This window comes from Protopterus annectens, chromosome 1.part0 (assembly GCF_019279795.1).
Source record: "Protopterus annectens isolate FY-2018-M chromosome 1.part0, PAN1.0, whole genome shotgun sequence".
Lineage (NCBI taxonomy): Eukaryota > Metazoa > Chordata > Ceratodontiformes > Protopteridae > Protopterus > Protopterus annectens.
The window spans coordinates 955,477,688-955,498,162 of NC_056725.1; the positions used below are offsets into that span (position 1 = coordinate 955,477,688).

Genomic DNA, 20,475 nt, shown 5'->3' on the forward strand with positions numbered 1-20,475 from the left:
AGGTAAAAAAATAAATGACCAAGGAAAAGGGTAGGAAATAGGCTTAGGTTATAGGCGACAGTGAGCCTTGACTAAAAATGAAATAATTTTGAAGAGAAACTGTTTTAAAATTAACAATTTTCTACTTAGCTTTGAGAGAGATGGCTAGCATGTCTGACTAGGGATGCAGCAAACGAGATCTAAAGTAACTAAGGGAGGGGCATTATGGGTAGGTCTTAGCTGAGAGTTTTTGGCAGGCACGAGCTTGGAAACGGCCATATTGGTTCCGAGGATGGAACCGAGGTCCTAATGGTAATGAATAAACAAAGATTTACAACATCAGATTAATTTTTTTCAACTAACGTGATACAGACCTTCAATGTGCAAAAACTGCAACATTAGGGTTACCATATTTTGTTGTATGTAAAAGAGGACGAACATGTGTTTTTTCATCCTCTTCGGGCTGAAGAGCAAAAAAAAAAGTCTTTATTCTTGTAAGATTAAAACTAAAGACAGCAGCAACATGGACTTTTAAAAACTCAAAACTAGGAATGATTGTCATTTGGTACAGTTGAGATTTTTCAGGGAGGTCCCTAGTTTTGACTCAGCTTTGTCCCTTTTTAATCCCTCATAAAACTGGTAATTTTGAAGAAAGGGTGGTAATTACACTTAATAAATAAAGGCAATAATTGGAGTTATAGACTTTTACTTCAGGAAGTGTATATTAATTCACGTCATGTTTATTCTAATATTTTAAGAGTCCCTGATTTTTTTCTGGATTTGTCCCTGATTCTTTTGTGGTTTAATCCTGACTTCCTGGGAGCTGTGGTTTAGAAGTATGTATGTATAAGCGGATATACGGACGTGCGAAAAACAGTTAAGCTGTTTATTTTATTAATTAGTAATGTCAAGTTAAATTCAGAAATACGATTTAACACAGAAAGAAATCACTAAGTGTGAAGACGTCACAAAGTATGTTTTCAATAAACTATCGCATATTCAACGAAAACATCGACTAAAACATTTCAGCGTGCGTCATTTGCCACTTGAGAAAATGGCGTCACGTGGAGATCGGTGGGAGGAGACTGAACTTGCCCACCTCCTATTGGTCTTTTCCACATCTTGATAATCTTGGACGATCTTCCCAGCGAGTTACCAGTTTTTTTTAGTAGCAAAAGCAAAGGAAGGTAGGAAAACAGTTTAACAGATATTTAAAGACGCTGGTGAATTTAGTAGCAATTCTGGGAGGCAGAGAAAAACTACAAAGGAAACTGAAAGAGACGCGTGTTTTGTCGAGATGCATTTCTATTGTTTGCTCATATCTAGAAGTGTTTTGAAAAGTTTACTGCCAGAAACTATGTACAGATGAAAATACATGTGCCGCGATTTAATGCTAAGTAAGTGTAATTTGTACAAAAGCGTGGAGTGAACGAATCCCAGCCTTTATGTTTTCATTTATTGCAGTACGGAATAACGAGCTGCCAACTGCTTTTATCCTGTTATTGTTTTCCTGGTAATAGGTTATTAAAACTCTCTGTTATTCTGAAGCGGTCCTCCTGATTTTGCAAGCATTGTAAAAGGGGTACCCTGCAGCTCAGGTTATTTTACTGCCTATATGCATTGCACTATTTATCTGTAAAGTCCAAATGTATGGATGGACAAGAAGTAAGTGCAACTCTCAGGGGGAATGCCCAGATTCTCAGACCAGTGGAAACTGCAAATTATTCCGTTTGGAGCTATATGAAGAAGCTAAGAATTAACCATCTTCGAAAGAAATAAAAAGGACCAATGAAGCAGCACTTTTCTATAGTTGTCACCCAAGGCTTTGTCTGCGAGGAGCTTGTTATGATTTGGTCGGAAAAGGTTGCGCTGACCGATTTTCAGGTGAGATTTGGAGCTGGCTGCTTGGAAGAATAAGTCTGCATTTGACGTCTGCAAGCACTGCTGCCAACAGTAAGCAACTAGTGCTTCTGTTTTATTTTTATTGTCATTGTTTAACTTGTGACCATTAGGGGTTTGAGTCAACTTAACAGCCGGTTGCGACTTTCTGCAGAGGATTTCCTGCTGACAAAACAATAAAATAGTGTATGTTTGTTCGCTATTCAGATTCGTGTTACAATTGCAAATGTATGGAAGGGCGAAGGATGTTTGATTTACTGCAGTCCGTAACTCTTCCCCTCTTTAATAGCATTAAGTTAGGCTGATAGTTAGCTGTATTGTACATTGTTAAAAGAAAGGTGAGGACAGGGCTAATTACGTTATAAATGATACGGTCGTAGCCTAGCACCTATGGACTTATGATTTGGAATTCTGTAATAGACGTCACTTGAGTGAAACGGCCATATAGTTTATTAACTGACTGCAACAAATCAAAATTAGTTTTCTTCTAAACTTGTGGTTGGCAGTGTATACTGCTCTTACAGTTTCTGTATACACATAAGCACATTCCTAAGAGGATTGCGGCGACTATTATACGCAGAAACAATGCAAGCTAGAGCATGCTGTCGGGTCAGTAAACATTTTGAATATGATGGATACCCACATTTTCACATTTTGTAGCTATCAGTTTAATTTTCTCTTTGCATTTAGCACCAGCCGCTAGTCTTAGCTTTGTACATTAGCATATCATTTGAATCCATGTGAGTGTAGCTCCAAATTGTACATTTTGTGCTATGATTAGAAAACCGTATATGTCGAAGTTCACTGAAGGTGTACAAGTGTAAATGAAAAAAGTTCACAGGCAGAACAGCAGAGGTGACTGTGTATGAAAAGGAAAAAGGCTTTCATGAGAGATGCTACGCATACCTCTGGTTTTCAGAGACTTCCTAAATTTTGACTTAAATTTTAGTTCTGTCCGTTTTAATCATGACTTAAACTGGTGACTGACTGTTGGATAAAAGGTGGTGGATTGCACGTAATAAATAAAGCGTTGTATACTTATTTTACTCCAGAACATGTATATTAATTCATATTCAGTTAAGCTGTCACGGCCTTAAGTTAATAGTAGAAATATTTTAATGCTGTCCCTGATTGCCCATCATTATTTTTGAATTTGTCCCTGATTGGTTAAGAGCTATGTGCTGCGACAAGCAGTTGTTGACGGGCATCTGTTAATTACAGCTGTCCTGTTATTCAACACTGGCATTGATTGTACTACTTATATATTCAAGACTGTCCATCTTAAAACAAATTTCTAATTAGAGTTCTTCCAGCTTTACTTATAGTTAGGAAAGAGTCTCCGAAATCAGTATTTAAATTCTAGTTTTAGTATTTGTTGGTTATATTTTGAAACAGTGTTTGGAATAAATAATAGCTGTAGAACTTAACACAGCAGTATAAATTTTGTAGATGTTCTATAGTTGTATTAATTAAGCTTATTTTTATGTGATAGCACTAGTGCCTTGATCTGCATAAGTGTGCACATGTGTTCCCTTATATCTGAATAGGAAAATAAATGAGTATTCCCAGTAGACCTCAGTGACCTTTTACAAACTCTGCATTTGTGGTTGGAGGCTGGAAATAATTCTAATATTTTTTTCTGTCTTTGTTAACATTTACAGAGGTGCTTGAATTTCTTGTACTCATTTAAGTACAGTTTTTATGTTTTATCTTCATTACCATTGGCTTTATGATGATAAGTAATATTAGACTGTAACTTACTGTAACCATTTGGTAATTAATGGCATAGATTGTGAAAACCAAATGTAAGATATCAATAAGCTGATTTTTTTCTCAGCAGTACACCCCAATAAAGCTGTGTAGTGTTGCCTCAAATGATCTGGACCTTGTACAAACCCTGTATTTGCAGTTTCTTTAGAATGACAGATTCATAGAAAGATTGTAATCATAGATTTAGTAAGAAAAGTAAAAATGCAACAAATTCAAATGTTGGCAGTGAAAAGCTCGTGTGTGGTCATGTGGTTGTAAGCCTTTACTCTGTTATTTATTATGAAGAGCTTCTGTGTTACTTGAGGAAAAAAGTATTTTCCCAATAACAGTTACTTGCCTTTTTGCATTATTTTGCAACTTTGTATGGTGAACAGTACCCCTTGAAACACTGTGTAAGTTTGCTTGATTTGTGTATCTTTGTTTTGGGCAAAGACTTTCAGCAACCTTATTGTAGAAATGCTTTGTCTTCGTGTTCCATTTTCACTTTACTTCCAATTCATGGAGTGCCATGAACTAACGTATAATCTGGATGTGCAGCTGTGCACAGTGGATCATTTTTCAATTCATTTGTAACTAGACAATTTCCATATGCAGTGCATCTAAACTGTAAAGGAAGTAGATGACTACATGCTTCAACTAACTGGTGTATTGTGTATATTATATATTGTATATCTGATCACTTGCATATATCAAATATTTGCTCTTTGTGTTTCTTTGTCTAAATATTCTTTTGTTTCATGTCTTGCAGTGTTCTAGCTCTGTTTCTCTTCCCTGCACTTTTCATTATATTGTCCACTATTCGACATGTTCACGAACAGTGCATCTTATTGCACTTAGTTTGAGAGTCACATCCTGTTCTCTAATATTAATTTCATTCACAAATGAGATCCTTTTTCCTAATAGCGATAGGACATGCTCAACAGAATGGATTAAACAAGTGAGGCAGTCACAAATTTACATGTAAGAGTGGTAGACTTCCTCTGAGTAAGGTAAAGGTATTGGTTTAGAGTCAGAGATTGTGAAATCATCTACAATGTAACAGCTGGCCAACAGCATAAACCACTAGTGGCTGCAAACAGCTGCAAGCAGTGGTAAGGTAAGGTCAATGAACACTAGGCTGAAGACGTAGAAGTTTGGTGGAGATAAAGCACAAGAGTTCAAGAAAACACTCCAGGCTTTAGCACCTCAAGATATAGAGTCAAAGAATGACACCATCTCCAAACAGTGTATGTAATGATATGTGGCAGAGCCATGGAAGTAATGTAGATAAGGAAAGTTGATAGTGGTATGCAAATGTCCAAGAAATTATCAAAAGAAAAGTGTACATGAAAAAGTGTTAAAAAAGGTGACTCAGGCTAAGAATGAATACTGGTTGGCTAACAACAAGGCTAAGGGAGCAGTTGCAGTAGCAAAGAGCAAGGTATCAGTAGCACTCTTCAAAATTTGTGGAAAGTGACTCAGATGATGGCACAAAGAACTATCCGGTTGCAAAGCAATGACAGACAGTGGCATCCCTTATTAATGGTGTCTTTAAATTAACGACCTGTACACTAGTTGATAGGATGTTACTTCCATCAGTTTGTATATAAAGAAAATCCCAGTGGAGCTGTATTGCCTCAGACGCAGCCTACAGTGAAAGAAGAAAATGCACCTTTGAAGATGTAAGAGCAGTACTTAGGAAAATGAAGTCAAGGAATGCTGCAGGCTGCAATGAGTTCATGGAAGATATGCTTCAAGATGTTGGGTGAGTTACGGGAGAGTTGTCTCCTGAGAGTACTCTGAGCAGTATGGATAGGAAGGCATATCCAAGATGACTGGAGAATAAGCGGTATAGAGATATCATATCCATGTCAAGTTACATGAAAAATATGATTGAAAAATGAATAACAAAGTAGTAAAAAGTAAGACGAGAGGTGAGCAGTTTGGATTCAGATCAGGATGCAGCACAAGTGACCCAGTATTTGCAGTGTAATAGACAACAGAAAAGAAGCTTTTGACAAGGTCTCAAGAAAGCTTATTTTGGTAGAGCTGCAGTGGTTTGAAGTTCAAGAAACTTTGGTAGAATTAGTACAGGCTGTGAAGAAAGACACAGTTACACATGTGCGAACAGTGTTCAAACTCGGAGGGGTTACTAGCAGACTGGGGTTTCGTCAGGGTCCAGCTCTGAGCCCACCGATGTTCATACTGATGATGAACTACATTAACATACAGGTTGGAGGGGACCGGTCAGAAAAACTGCTGCATGCAGACAATGTAGCATTACAAGCAGGTACTGAACAGGGGCTTTATCAAATGACAGGCAAATAAAATGCAAAACTGAAGGCATAAGGGAATAAACTGAGTAAAGACAAGACAGTTGGCATGGCAGCAAATGGAGGGGTCAGATAAAGCTGAAAATTGAGATAGAAGGAAAATAGTGAAGCAGGTTAACAACTTAGTGTCTGAGAGAGAGAGATGGTTAAGGAGGAGGGAAGTCTGAATGAGGACATCAAAGCAAGAATTGGAGGGGCTGCAGCCAACTGGCATAGAGTGCCAGGGGTAGTGTATGACAGTTGCACAAAAGCTGTAAAGTGAGGTGTCCAGAAGTGGTGTGACCAGTACTACAGTGTTGTACAGAAACTTGGGAAGTAAAGGCAGAGCATTTGGGGAAGGTAGATATGATGGAGAAAAATGCATGAGTTGGATGATAGGATGCACACTGTAGGTCTGATAAACAATGACATAAGATCAGAAGCCAAAGTAATTCCAGTTGCACAGAAGGTCAAACAGAATATATTATGGTGGTTCTGGAACATGTGTACAAAAATAGTGGGGGATTTGGTGATTTGTGAGCAACAAGAAGAAGGCAAGAGGAAATGACACACAGCAAAAAGATGGATGGATTGCATGAGAGAAGGCCTGTGAAAGTCCGGCATGACTATTGAAGAATTTTAGGAGAGCGACGTTCCAACTCAATGCAGAAAATGGAAAAAAGTGGTTGATTATGATCATCTACAGAAGGCAAAATATGCTTTCACTCAGTGTTACATGCAGGTGACCAACAGTTTTTATAAGTGCCCACCAGAAGCCAGAATAGTGTTTCAGGCATCCGGGTTTCTTTCACTGAAATAAAGTTTGCTGTTATTGTGTTATTTATATGTGTTTTGTTTTACCTGGTGATTGACGATAGTAATTTGACATGCTGTATGTACATGCTGCATATGCAGGACATTCAGATATATTGTCAAGGCAAGAAGATGGCTGGATAGATTTAATCTACAAGCATTGCGTATTTAGCAATACTAAAATGCACACATAAGAAAGTATACATCTTTGTGGTGTGTGTGTTTGTGTGTGTGTGTGTGTGTGTGTGTGTGTGTGTGTGTGTGTGTGTGTGTGTGTGTGCGTGTGCATCCATGCATATATTTATTTATCTTAGTTTGGTAACTGGGTAAGTGGACTGGGGTAACAAGGCTGCTTTCAGTCATGTCCCAGGCACCATGGTACAAGACACAGAAAATTATACATGAAATGAAGACTTGCACAGTAGACATTGTTTAACCGGATGCCAACAAGCAGCAAGCTATCAGCTGTTTGTTTAATGTGTCGGTGATGACAGGGAGTGACCCTGTAGTACTTGCATTGGAGGCTCACAAACTAAAATCTCCAAGAGTATTGCATATTTAACTAAAGAGCAAGCTAAGCTATGAGTTGTGTATATTATGACATTAAATAAAGCATACAGTGTAGGCAGGCAAAGTAAAACACTATTGAGATACATTCTGTAATGGGAGACATCTGTATCACACTAATTGTTTTTACTTTATTCAGCACCAGTCACACTGTATAACTTCACACCTGCAGTACAAAGTGTTTGGACTATCTTATTCTATTCAGCCCTGCAGTTCTTGGAAGACATACTACATATTGCAATTATTGCAGTTTAACTTAGAGTTTTTTTTCCATTTCCTAGGTATATTGCAACATTTGACGAGTTAAGTGACACAATGTACTTGTATTACTTTCTTCCCTTATTTATTTGAGATATTTTAATACAAAAAGCTTTGTAAACTTTTATAAAACCACTGGCTAAATAAATTTATTTTATTCCTTAGTGACGTCAACTGAGGAATGATGTGAGGTGCATGCATAGACTTTAATGGATGCATCTTTGTTTACTGCTTAGCCTCAGTGACAAAATCATGCGGAAAGCTGTATTTTTAAAAATCATTTATCAAGAAAGGAGCAGCCAAAATCTATTGCCAATGGAGCAAAAATGCTGTTTGGCACATAGGGCACCACATACTGTGGTGACAAGGTACATTTATTTTTATGAACAATTCACTTTTAACAGTGTTGTTGAATTTGAAGTATTCAGTGATGCTATTACATTCTTTAAATTTGAGAAAACTAGTTCAGTTACACATGTAAGGCAAACAGTTTTACTTGTTTAATTTAAAATATTTTCTAATATTTAATTCCTACTGTGACTCACAACTCCAGGCAGTTACTGTCTAGATTGCCACTCCTCAGGGATGTCAATGACACCTCATTAACTCAAAATTATGAGTTGTTGGCCTTTAGTAGTTTGTTATGCCTGTATAAAGTTAAATGTAATTTGGAGATTGGTAGCTTCCTTTGAACTGTGGGAATAAATGAGTGTACTCCTGAATATAGAGACGTCAGAGTACTGGTAGAAGATGGCACCGTGGCATGAAATATTCATGTAACTTGAAAAATAGAAGTCCAGACATAATCTCTGTTTGTTACAGGTAGTACATTGCTCTAGTTTGTTGTTTCTTGTTGATTTTCAATGTAGCTAGCAGTCCAGTAATTATGTAGTGAGTGAACTCCTAATTATGTAAGTCTGCTGATTAGGATGGAGTGGTGCTCAATGAAATCAAAAGCATCTAGGAACAAACCAGTGACATTTTTAGCATTGCTTATTTCTGTCAAATCAGTTACTTCTAAGATTGATGGACTGATCCCGTAGCTAAGCGTGAAGTTATGTTAATGGTTGCTAATAATGTTATGGCTCAATGTAGCCAGGGATGTTATGACTCGTAATGTAATAAAGTAGTTTTTAAATGGATGTTTTTTTTTGGTCTCTGTTCATGCATCGAATAACAATTTCAGCAAAAGTTAAAATCACTGAACATGCTTATCTTTGAAAATTTCATCGAATGGCTACAGTAGGCCAACATCACAAATGGTAATAAAAAGACCGTATCAACCAACACCCCCCCCCCGACTAGATGTGTGTGTGTGTGTGTGTGTGTATATATATATATATATATATATATATATATATATATATATATATATATATATATATATATATATATATATATATATATATATATGATGTCTGAGATTGCACTACAGTTGGGAATAGGGTAAATTTATAAAAGGGCTCTTTAGCTTATTTTATGCATCACTGTACTTATTTTTCTATAAGCATGTTCAATTATTTCAGATTTCGCTGATAAGCCATTCACTGAAACTGCTATTCAATGCATGAACATGGATCTGTTTTTTTTTCTAGTCAAATGTATAAGAGTACAGACATTGTTGAACATGAAAATACTCTCAAAGTGGGATTTGCTAATGTAAGGAACTCGCCTTTTCTTTTGCTGCAGTGATCTCAAAACTGATTATGTTAAGTAAAGATATGCAGTGGGTGAAGCCCCTACATGATTTTGTGAATACTGTCATGAACAACATGAGTTTTAATTTTGATTTAGCTTCATTTTTTCCAAATATAAATAAACCACACAGTCTTCTCCATATCTGAAATATCTTTTCTAGTGGTTTATGAGGGTAGTGAAAAGGTACTTGGTCAGTAATTGCAGAGGCTTTAGAAGCATTTCCTTTCCTTAAAGGAAACCTCCACCTTAGAAGTCAAAAATATAAAGTATATTTATTTAGCAGGGGGTGTGCAGCAACCCCCCCTGCAAAAATGTTAAAAAAATTTAATTTTTTATTACAATTTTGAAGTTTCAAAACTTCAGTCTTATGGTTTTGACCATTTGCAATTCAAAGTTTTGAAACTTTGAGCTTGTGAAGTTGATCTATGCATATATATGTGCGTGTGTGTGTGTGGTGCGTGCATGTGCATGTGTGGTGTGTGTGGTGTGCGCGTATGTGTGTGTGTAAAGTAAATTCAGCTGTATATTACTGTTGCCATCAGTGGTCACATTTCCTTTGTGGACTACAAAATGCTCATGCACTCTAAGAATGTAAGAACTGACTCAGAGTTAGTGGGTATCTCATACTAAGGATCTGAGTGCACCAGATATGCATCTCTGTCTCTCTGAAAGGATATCATAAAAAAGACTTGTTTGTGAACATTTTCAGTGCACCTAGTTGACATGGTTGCCACTTGCCTTTCTCTTTCTGCATTTTTATTGTGTGTGTGTGTGTGTGTGTGTGTGTGTGTGTGTGTGTGTGTGTGTGTGTTGGGGGGGGGGTCTTGAAAATGGTAAATGTGTTGATACTTTACAAGAAAAATATTTCCTGACTTTTCTGTAAATGTTGCATAAATCTTTGATACTACATCTAAGTTGTGTTAACATATACCTATAAATAACCCACATTTAAAGCTTAGCATTTCAATACTATGTTGCCACTTATGTAAATTTGTCAGGAGAGGTGACAACTGCCTTTAAACCCCTGAATGATCTAATTGCTTTGTTTTGCTGTGAAAGGGGAGTGTCAAGTACTCCTCTTCTCTGCAGTAAAAACAGTGGAAAACAGTTCCACAGCTTTCTGTCTTTTTTATATAAGCTCCTGTGTTCCTGACATTAGCAGGGTTAGTTTCTCATCCAAGATTGACAGCAATACCTGACAGGGTTAACTAAAGGTTTAACTGTGTCTATGATATGTCATGCAAGCAGAGACAAATTCCTCTGCAAGGTATGTGAGAAGTTGAGCTTAAAGTAGATAGGTTTTCCCTTCCTTTGCTTCCAGTGCAAGGAAATAAAAGTTTTGAAAAAGTGCAACCGGTTTCTGGTACCTAAACAATACTGGAACCATACTGTAGGGAGAAAAGGAAATATAAGGATTACATTAAACTGTAGGAGAGGGAGGAGTTTTCCTTTAATTGTTATGTCGCTTGTTTGTTTCTACTGTTGCGGTAGTATTTTCTGTGATGCTGTGATCCAATAGTCATGCAGCAGGATAGGCAAGGTTTTAGGCACATGTTCTAAAAACTTGTAGAGGCAGATTATCGCTTGCTGAGTGACATCATGGTTTTAATTCTACAACTAGCCATGCTTTTAAGATTAACTCAGAGCTGATACTTAGGTTTATTAGAGTTTGGGCACAAAGATATTATGTACAGCTGTCTGACTTTGTTGTCTGAAAATATTTACCTCGGTCCTCAAACTGAATGTCTTTGTGTTTAGTCTGTAGGAAATCATTCTAGAGTGGTTGGTTTTCTCTTTGGATTGCTTGACATCCTTGGCGTATAAGTTAATATGCAAGTACTAGGTTAGCTGCAGTTATGGGCCATTTTAAGACTAGCCAGTTCTCCTCTTTGTGCTCAAAATAACCTATCCCATTTGGCTATAGAGTGTCCTTGGCCACCCCATGGTCGATAGTTTGTTCATACCATAGATCATTTGAGGTTACCCATACATGGAATAAAGCCGACACAAGCATCCTCCAAAAGGGCCTCATAGAAACAGACAACTGGTGCCAGAGCCATGGCCTCAAGCTAAACGCCAAAAAGTGTATAGTCATCCCCTTTGGCAAAAACAAAGTGCCCACAAATTACCACATAGGTGGTAATCCATTAAGTACAGAAGAAGTCATTAGGGACCTGGAGACCCAAGTTGATAGCAATCTCTCATTTGACAACCACGTGGCCAAAGTGGTTAGAAAAACATTTTATATAGCCCACCTAATCATGAAGGGATTCACATCTAGATTAGGGGAGGTCATCGTGCCTCTTTACTCATCCCTCATCAGGCCCATAATCGAGTACAATGCCCCTTTTGGGATGTACCTTACCAAACACCTGCAGCAACTGGAAAGACCCCAAAAGTACCTCACCAAGAGGATCAAATGGCTCAAACAGATGCCATATGCTGCCCGGTTAAAGAAACTCCAGCTCTACTCAGTGGCATACCGCCTGCTCAGAGGTGACCTGTGCCTGACGTATAAGGCCATGTCCAACCCGGAATTAAGGGACATGCTGCACCTCAAAAAATCCAAATCCCATCGAGCTACACCTCGAGAGACTTGAACCTCAGCACTGAAATAAATAGGACATGCTGGAGGGACAGATTCATAACCCAGAGGCTCCCTTCACTATGGAATAAAATCCCAGTCCAGGTTAGGCAGAGTCCCTCATTTCCTCTCTTCAAGAGGAATCTTGATGAGTGGATGGGAGATCATAGGTTTACCCCGGGTATCACTTCTGTGTCACTGTTAGACAGAGGCACAGTATACTAACCTCGAAAAAGGGCATAGCAAAATTAATTTAAAATGGGTGGCGAAAGCCAAACATACTCTGGCTAGGCTTATAAATGCCCTAGGGCAGATAGCCTAGTATGAACTTATTAACTGCTTCTGTCCATTAGAAGTACAAGGGTAGTCCTGGGGTAAACCTTCTTTTTCCTATCCATAAGTCTAGGTTGTGTTTGAATATGGACAGGGATGAACTTTTGTTTTATGTGGATGGGGTGTGTGTTCCATTGCAGCGGTATCTTCTGGGAGATGCATTGCAAAAAAGGTTTAGATCCCTAGACCCAAAGTTTTTGATGCCGTTTGACTTGCTGATGTGCAATAAATCCATCAGTAATGGGTCGGAGGATGCTTTGTATGCCTGCTATAGGAGTCTGTAGGATACCAAGTGTAGGGACAGTATCGTGGTAAATATGGAGCCTGCCCCGCTGTCATGCTTATATTTTTATTTTTTTATTTTTATTTTACATTCGTTTACCAGGAAAGTCCGACTGAAACAAGGTCCATTTACAGCAGAGGCCCGGGGAGGAAAGCTCCATAACATGATGGTACAAATACAACAAATGACATAAAAAAATTTCTGTTCAGACGCATATATACAACATATTTGCTACCTTTTGCTCAACCCAGTAGTGTTTCCACATTGTTTTGAGTATAGTTTGTACACACCTGTGATTTTTTTCTTTGTTTTTGTATAGGCAATGTTTTGCCTTCAGATATTTAATGCAATGCTTTCTTGCATAGTAGATGTATGCAGACTATGAATCAGCATGCTCTTTGCACTTAACCCAGCTGTAGTTTAGACTCTCTTTTAGCTAGTCTTCTATTAGTCTTGTCTGCCCCCTTATCTATCTACTTGGTGTATGTGATGTCTATCAGCTGTCATTGCTTTGTTACACATTTTAGTCATAGTGTGCCCTCTCTTCCTGATTTTTTTCAGCTTTTACAGATTGTTTTAAATATGGGAAGAAACAGTCACTTTTCTTTTCTCTTCTCTCACTTTTTCACTTCTTTTCCGTGTTGGTTAAGGATCTGTACATGTGCATACTGATTCACCATCACTAGTGTTGGAAACCTGTCTGTCCACCCCCCCCCCATCCCTGGGTGTCACACTCAGTCATATCCCTGCTCCCTTTTATAGACTTTGCCGTACCCCCTTCCTTAAAGTTCTATCTATATAAACTTCAAAAACTCGCTCTTTCATCATTCATCATTTACTCTGACATCCATTTATATCATATTTATTCTAAGTTAAAATAATAAAAAAAATAAAATACTATTGACAGTAGTCATACATTACAAAATCTAGTGTACCTTTCACTTCTCCCATACCTGAAACATTAAGCCACTATTGAACTTGTCTCCAGTACTCTCAATATATATATAGAACAGTTATATAAATTAATAAATACTGAGCAATAAACATACATCATTTGCAATCAAGAAATCCACTCTACTACAATGTAGCACTCTTTCTCACGCCATACTCCCCCTCATAAAGCCATTTACACTTTTTCTATTATAACTACACAATTCTGTTGTTATTTGGGGGGCATAAAACTTTTAATCAAATATTACTAAATTCTTTATTGTACCTTAAGTTTTATTGACATTGTATGCACTATGTTAATCCTGTATTATCTTCTATTAAAAATAAGTTATATTCCCTTTGCTAATAGTTGTATTTTTTCTGAAATGAGCTTGCACTTGAGTACTGTAGTATCACTCTACATATTAACTGTATTTTCATTCATTATGCATGTCTTAGTTTTGCTATTATTGAACTGAAGATCAGATATTAACTCAAAAAGTTTAAAGGATGGTTTAGTAGGAGTTTTTTATTTATTTTTTTAATTTCTTATAATTGTATAAATGCCAACAGTAAGTTCTGGAGTTATACAGGCCATTAATCTTAAAGTCACCAATATTTTATTTACTTTAACATAAACTATGAAAGGTTTTATAGCTACTGCAAACAACAACGATGGTAAAGGCAACCTTGTTTTCTTCCTTTTTTCATTTTCATTGAGAGATGTATGAAGGTAAGACAGTGGTCTGGGTTAATAAATGGGTAATTTCCATGCGATAGCCAGATATTTTGTATTTGTTAAATGTCTCTATGCATTGTGTAGAACTGACAAACAAAGGTAAATGGCAGAGTATGTTAATATTCTTCATAAGCAGCTGAATTGTTTGCTAATTAACTAGTCCAAGATGGAAGGGCCATTGAGGAAGCTATAAAGTAATTGTGTAGGGATAGTGTAGCCGTTAGCCAAGAACTCCAATACCTATTGGAATACAGCCACCATCACACTTAGAAATAAAAAGTAGTGCTAGGGGCTGCTTGTCTCTTGCATGTGTATGTGCAACAGTCTGAAAGCTCTGCTGCTGCTGAATAGACCTCATCCAAGGAGAAAAGGTGTCTTCAGACCCCATGTAACATACCATGGACTGCATGACATTGAAATATAGAGCAATGCAAGGTTGGTAGGGAAACTCTACAGGAACTCTGCAACCTCTGCCACCCCACCTCAGACCCAGTAGAAACTTAGGTGTGTGTAGCATTACGGATATTAACTACAGGTACATTCCACAGACCCACAGGTCATATATTGGGATGTCACAGGACTCGGCATTCGCCATATTGCACCAGTGTCTTAATGCTATGCTACAATGTGCAATGGAGTACATCTGTTTTCCATGCATACAAGAGGAGAGCTTTAGAACAATGCAGGAATTTTATGCTGTAGCACACTTCCCTGAAAACAAGGGGCCATAGACTGCAATCATATAGAAATGAAAGCCCCACCTGGTGAACAGGGAATGACAGGAAGGCATTCCACTCAGTCAGCTGCCAGGTTGTCTGTAATGTCTGAAGGTTCTTCCTCAATATCTGTGCAGGCAGCTCAGGCAGTTACCATGAAACACACATACGCCACACCTCACAACTTTACACAAGGTTTGGTATGGGTGATGTTCCACAAGACCATCTTCTGGGTGATGCACTGGAACCATGGCTCATGACATTCATCAGAAATGCACACTCACCCACAGAGAAAAAATACATCAATGCCCATGCTCAAACTAGAAACTTCATACAGCATACGTTTGGCATGCTGAAGTCATGGTTCTGCTGTCTAGACACATCAGGGAGTGCCCTGCAGTATGATCCAGGCATCTGTGCAGGAATTCTCACAGTCCATGCCACATTGCACCATAGCATATTACGGAAAAGTCTGGAAAAGGGGCAGCAAGTGCCAGGACCACACATTCCTGGACCACATACTGGGCCAGCACCAGCAGCACATACAGACAAGGATTCTGAGGGCAAACCTCCAGCTGCAGATATAGTCAGCAGACTTAGGCATGCACAATATGCCCTTGCCCTGGCTGAGACAAAGGATAGTACACACACTCACCATTTACGACTCAAAGGTTAGTGCACACGCTCAGCAACTAAGAGGCAAATGATAGTGAAGGAATACACACAATTAAGCACATACAATTTTAAAAATGATACATCCAATGTTTACAAACCTTACTTAACCAGGTAATGTCTGTGTAAGGATAGCATCAGACACAGACAGCCCCAAAGCACACAGATCATAACTGCAGTAATGTCAAGGTACATGTGGAACCTCTATTATATAAACAAATGTGTAAGAATATAAACTACCTACATACCGTCAGTCTCTTACCCATCCATTCTGTGCATCAAGACATATATACAACCCTAAGTCAAACCCAAATGAACAAAGGACATGGCATAGTCATCATCATTTGCACGGGGGAAGGCAGTAGGTCAAGGCTGACACTAAAAGTAGTGAGTGCGTGTGAGTAAGAAACATAGAACATTCATTAAATTATGAATTGTCTCAGGGCCACCAGTAGGAGTTATATTCCAATCAACATTAAGGTTTTCTTACCTTTTGTGTGTGTGTTTTGGTATGAGCAGTTTTTGTGAAGTGTGTGTGTGTTTGCTATTATTAACACAATCAAGCTCTGTGCTAGCACTACTTCCTGCCATGTCGGACAGGTGTGAGACATGCATAGTAGAGTTGTCAGTTTTTTTTTTTTTTTTTTTTTTTGCTCCCAGTCATAAGATGTGCCTCAACCAGGCATTGCACTGCTACTTCTATGGCCCTGATTAAAAGCGGGGGTGGTACATTGAATGTGAGTGCTCATAATGGTTGCTGGATAGCGCTCTTCCTGACTGTGTCCAAGACCATGACCCCGTGCCCTACCATATCTGGATGTGGACACCTCAGTCACTGGTGGAGTAGTGTAAGTAATACTAGTACAGGAGCGAGATCTGGCACAAACATATCTCCTACCACCAGAGGATGTTGTGACTCTGTGCATAGCTCTCAAACTCTTAGCACAAAGAATCTGGATAAAGACAAAAATAAAGGGGAGACTAAGCCCTAAAAATAGGGTACATTTTTAAATATTGCTCTTAGAAACTTGGAAAGTGGCTAGAATAAAAGGTCTTGTGTTAACAGGCATTTTCTAAAGGATATGAAGTCTGAAACTCATGCCTGTCATTATTTAGTGAATTCAGTCCTTACTGATTCGTCACAAAAATCCAGAAAACCACAATAATAAATATGAGGTATAATTCTCGATAGTTGAGAGGTATGCTCTACAGACTCATGGATGCAGACTTTCCATCACAGACACTGCCCAATCCATTGCATGGCTCATCCTATCCAATAAGTCACCCATATGGTTAAGGCAGTCACACAGTAGCAAATGATAATGCAGCACTATGTAACCATCACATAATGGAAATGTATTGTATTTGTACTTGTTATGAGATTTAGTTACTAATAAGTTGATTTTAATCTGATGTATAGTAAAAATAAGTTAATTTATTTAGGAAGTTATGTTTTATACTGTTGCTGATAAAAAAGGAGGGACTTGCTAAGAGAATTATCTGTTTTCTGAGGAAGTCTCAGTATTGTAAGGGATGGAAAATGGGGTGAATAAAGTTAAAGCATTTAAAGAACTGTGGAAGTGTGTTCGTGCTTTGCTGGTAACAATTACTGTAGATTAGTGAACTGCTTTATTTGCTTGCGGTCAACATTTGCACCTCTGACAGTGTTTTATTAATTTTTTTAGTTGACACAGTAGTGCTGTCTTCACTGGCTGCATATTGTTTTTTTGCTAATGTAACCATACTAACTTGAGACACACAGCAAGAACTGACATAGTGTGCAGTTTACTAGTAGTGAATTATTTAAATTGTATGCATGTCAGAATTCTTCTTTCCATTGCATATTGAAATGCATTCAAAATCTGAACATGTAAGTATTTTCTGAAGAGGGTAAACATAACTTATGAAATAGTGCAGTAATTTGTAGAACAATTTCCTCAAAGTAACAAGCAGTAATAGTCTGTCTCTATTCAATTGGTCTTCCCTCTTTCCACTTCCATAGCTACACCATTACCTTTTTATATAGTGTAGATTTAGCGCTCTGAGCACTGTGAAGTTGCAAATGAGGTGTGAAATCATTTAGTTTTGCTGAATATAAAAAAAATCACTTGATGTAGGGGGTGTAAACATAGTAGCTGCACAATTGCATTCATATGCCCTATGACTGCAGGGATGAGCAGTGATACTTGTTAGCTGCTAATGGCTTGCAAGTGTTACTCATTGCTCTGACTACAACAAGCAATGCTGAAGTAGCTTTTCTCTCTGAATGGTTTGTATCATGCAGAGTAGACTTAAAATAAAAAGGGCAAGCACCTTGAGAGCTATGACAACAACCTTAACTACATTGATATCCTTGTACTTTAACTAAACAACCACCTTTTCTTCAAAAATACAGGGACTGAGGAACCTTGCAAAAAAACATACAACTAATGACAAAAAGTTATACTATAGCTCTGTTCAGCTTAACAACAAATCCAATCCTTGAAAATTTTTGGTCAACTCTCAACAACATCCTGTATCCTGGAAAGCCCTGTAATCCTTCCCCATACCTTAACTCTTCCTCTCGGGAAACGGCTACCCTCCTGAATAAACACTTTATCACGTCCATCCAAAATCTGCTAACCTGTAAAACCAAACTCTACTTCGATGCCCACCCCTCCAAGTCCCACTAACATCATTTTGTTTTCTTTTGTGCCAGTTCCCATTACTTACATCAAATCTCTACTACTCAAGCTAAAACCTTGCTCTCCTTCCACTGACAATCTATCTCCTACATTCCTCAAACTTGCTGCTGACTCAATTGCCTAGCCTATATCTATACTAATTAATCGATCTGTTCTGGAATCAACTGTCCCCACCCTTTGGAAATCTTTCTTCCCTATCCCTCTTCATAAAGGTGGAAACTCCACTGACCCCTCAAACTACCGACACATTGCCATTCTGCCCCCCCTCTCCAAGATAATAGACAAATGTATTCACTCACAGCTTCTCAATCACCTCCTCATACACCACTTACTTACCCCTGCCCAACATGGATTTCGTCCTCACCACAGCACCACCATTGCCCTCCTCTCCTTCACTCATATCATTGCAGAGGCCCTGGACAACAATAATTTCCTGTCTCTTCCTAGATCTCTCCAAAGCCTTCGGTACTGTCTCTCATCCTCTACTACTATCCAAACTCGCAAATCTCCACTTATCCCCCTCTGCACTTGCCTGGTTTAATAGTTACCTATCTGGCAGGGAACAATCTGTCAAATGGCTCTCATCCTCCTCATCTTTCCTTCCCATCTCCACTGGTGTTTCCCAAGGCTCCATCTTGGGACCCCTTTTGTTTAACATTTTCACCAATGATCTTCACACCTCATGCAAAGAATCCTCCCTTATTCAGTATGCTGACGACTCCACACTTATATCCATCTCGAATAACATTCCTGAACTACACTCCCTGATCCAACAGGCCCTAATATCCACTGAACAATGGCTCTCTCACAACCTATTGATCCTAAATCCCAAAAAGACCAAACTCCTACTTTTCCTTCCCCGTTCTCTTTCTCCTCACAAAGCCCCCTTTTTTATTACATCTTCTAACAATACAACTATCCAACCTGACACCCACACAAAACTCCTAGGGGGTCATTATCGATGATGAACTAAAGTTCAACTTACACATACTCCATTGTGTAAAAAAAACAAACCAGAAACTAGGTCTGCTATATCGGAACAAAAAATTCCTAACCCCTGAATCTAGACTTACCTTGGGCCAGGCACTCCTCCTCCCCTCCCTCTTATACGCCGCCCCAGTTCTTACCAATATCCAGGCCTCCACTCTAAACAAACTCCAAAAGACTTACCATAAAATAGCCAGATTCATTCCTAACTCCCCATACAACTCTCACCACTTCATTTCTCAATGGCTTGAACTTCCCCAATTTCTGCTATCTTATCAATTTCACTCCCTTGCCCATGCTTGGAACAAACTTCCCCTTGACTTGCATTCAATCTCGCACACCTCACACTTTAAAAATGAACTAAAAGCTTATTTTCTCAATTCCAGAACCTGCCCTTGCCATGACCCTACCTAGTCTTCCTTCCCTTTATGTACCCTCAAAAGGACCATACTTAGTACCTCATTACACCTCTCTCTCGAATGTGTCTACTATGCATTTGCATAATTTTATACAAACAAAACATTTTATTGTTGACCTATTGAACTATATCAATGTAAAATTATTTAGCTTCTTTTTAATGTAACTTTAACTTTATGCATGTGACCCAATATATGTGAATCTTAACTGCTATTATATCAATTTTGTTTAAAATTGTACTTGTTTAAAATGTACTACTGGAGCTTTTCTCCTCGGGTCTCCACTGAAAATGGACCACAAGCCCAGATGGACAAACCCGGATAACACATGTCAATAAATAAATAAATATACTTGAGTGCACTGTCCATATTCTATTTAAAATCTTTCTGAAATGCTGATTATCTATAATACACATTGAAACAAAGATGCTAATAAATGCCTATGCCATTGCATTTCTGTAGTTAAGCTGAGAGGAGGGAAAGATGCTTAGAAACTGAAGAGAAGAAATAGCTGGTAGTGTTAGCAACCTGTCACTAATATGATGTATGCTAGTATTAGCATAAAGCATTTATCGAAATCACTTTGATCTAGACATGCTCGAGTAAATGAGAGAGGAATATTTTCTGATCCTGTGTTGGTGGCAAAGCGGGATATTAAATGCAACAACGTATGTTTTGTTATTGCAGTGACTTGAAGGTTCAGTTCCAGATAGTGTGCTGTCTGGCAGAGTTGCTGCATGTTTTCTGAACATATGATCAGGTTGCAACAGAGATCTAGGAAACTTCACAATCCTGCCTTTTCATTATTATTCCCTAATATGGATTCTGCTAAGCACACTGTTGACTTGCACCATTT

The 20,475-nt window shown here is 38.3% G+C and overlaps 1 protein-coding gene across 1 annotated transcript in view; it reads left to right on the plus strand.

Moving 5' to 3' along the window:
* Positions 1-1,119: 1,119 nt before the first annotated feature.
* The window catches only part of TMEM200A (transmembrane protein 200A), a 793,972-nt gene continuing 774,616 nt past the window's right edge, over positions 1,120-20,475 (plus strand). Inside the window, exon 1 of the mRNA XM_044064462.1 lies at positions 1,120-1,863. The gene's annotated coding sequence lies outside the window, so the exon portion shown is untranslated. The remainder of the gene's footprint in view (positions 1,864-20,475) is intronic.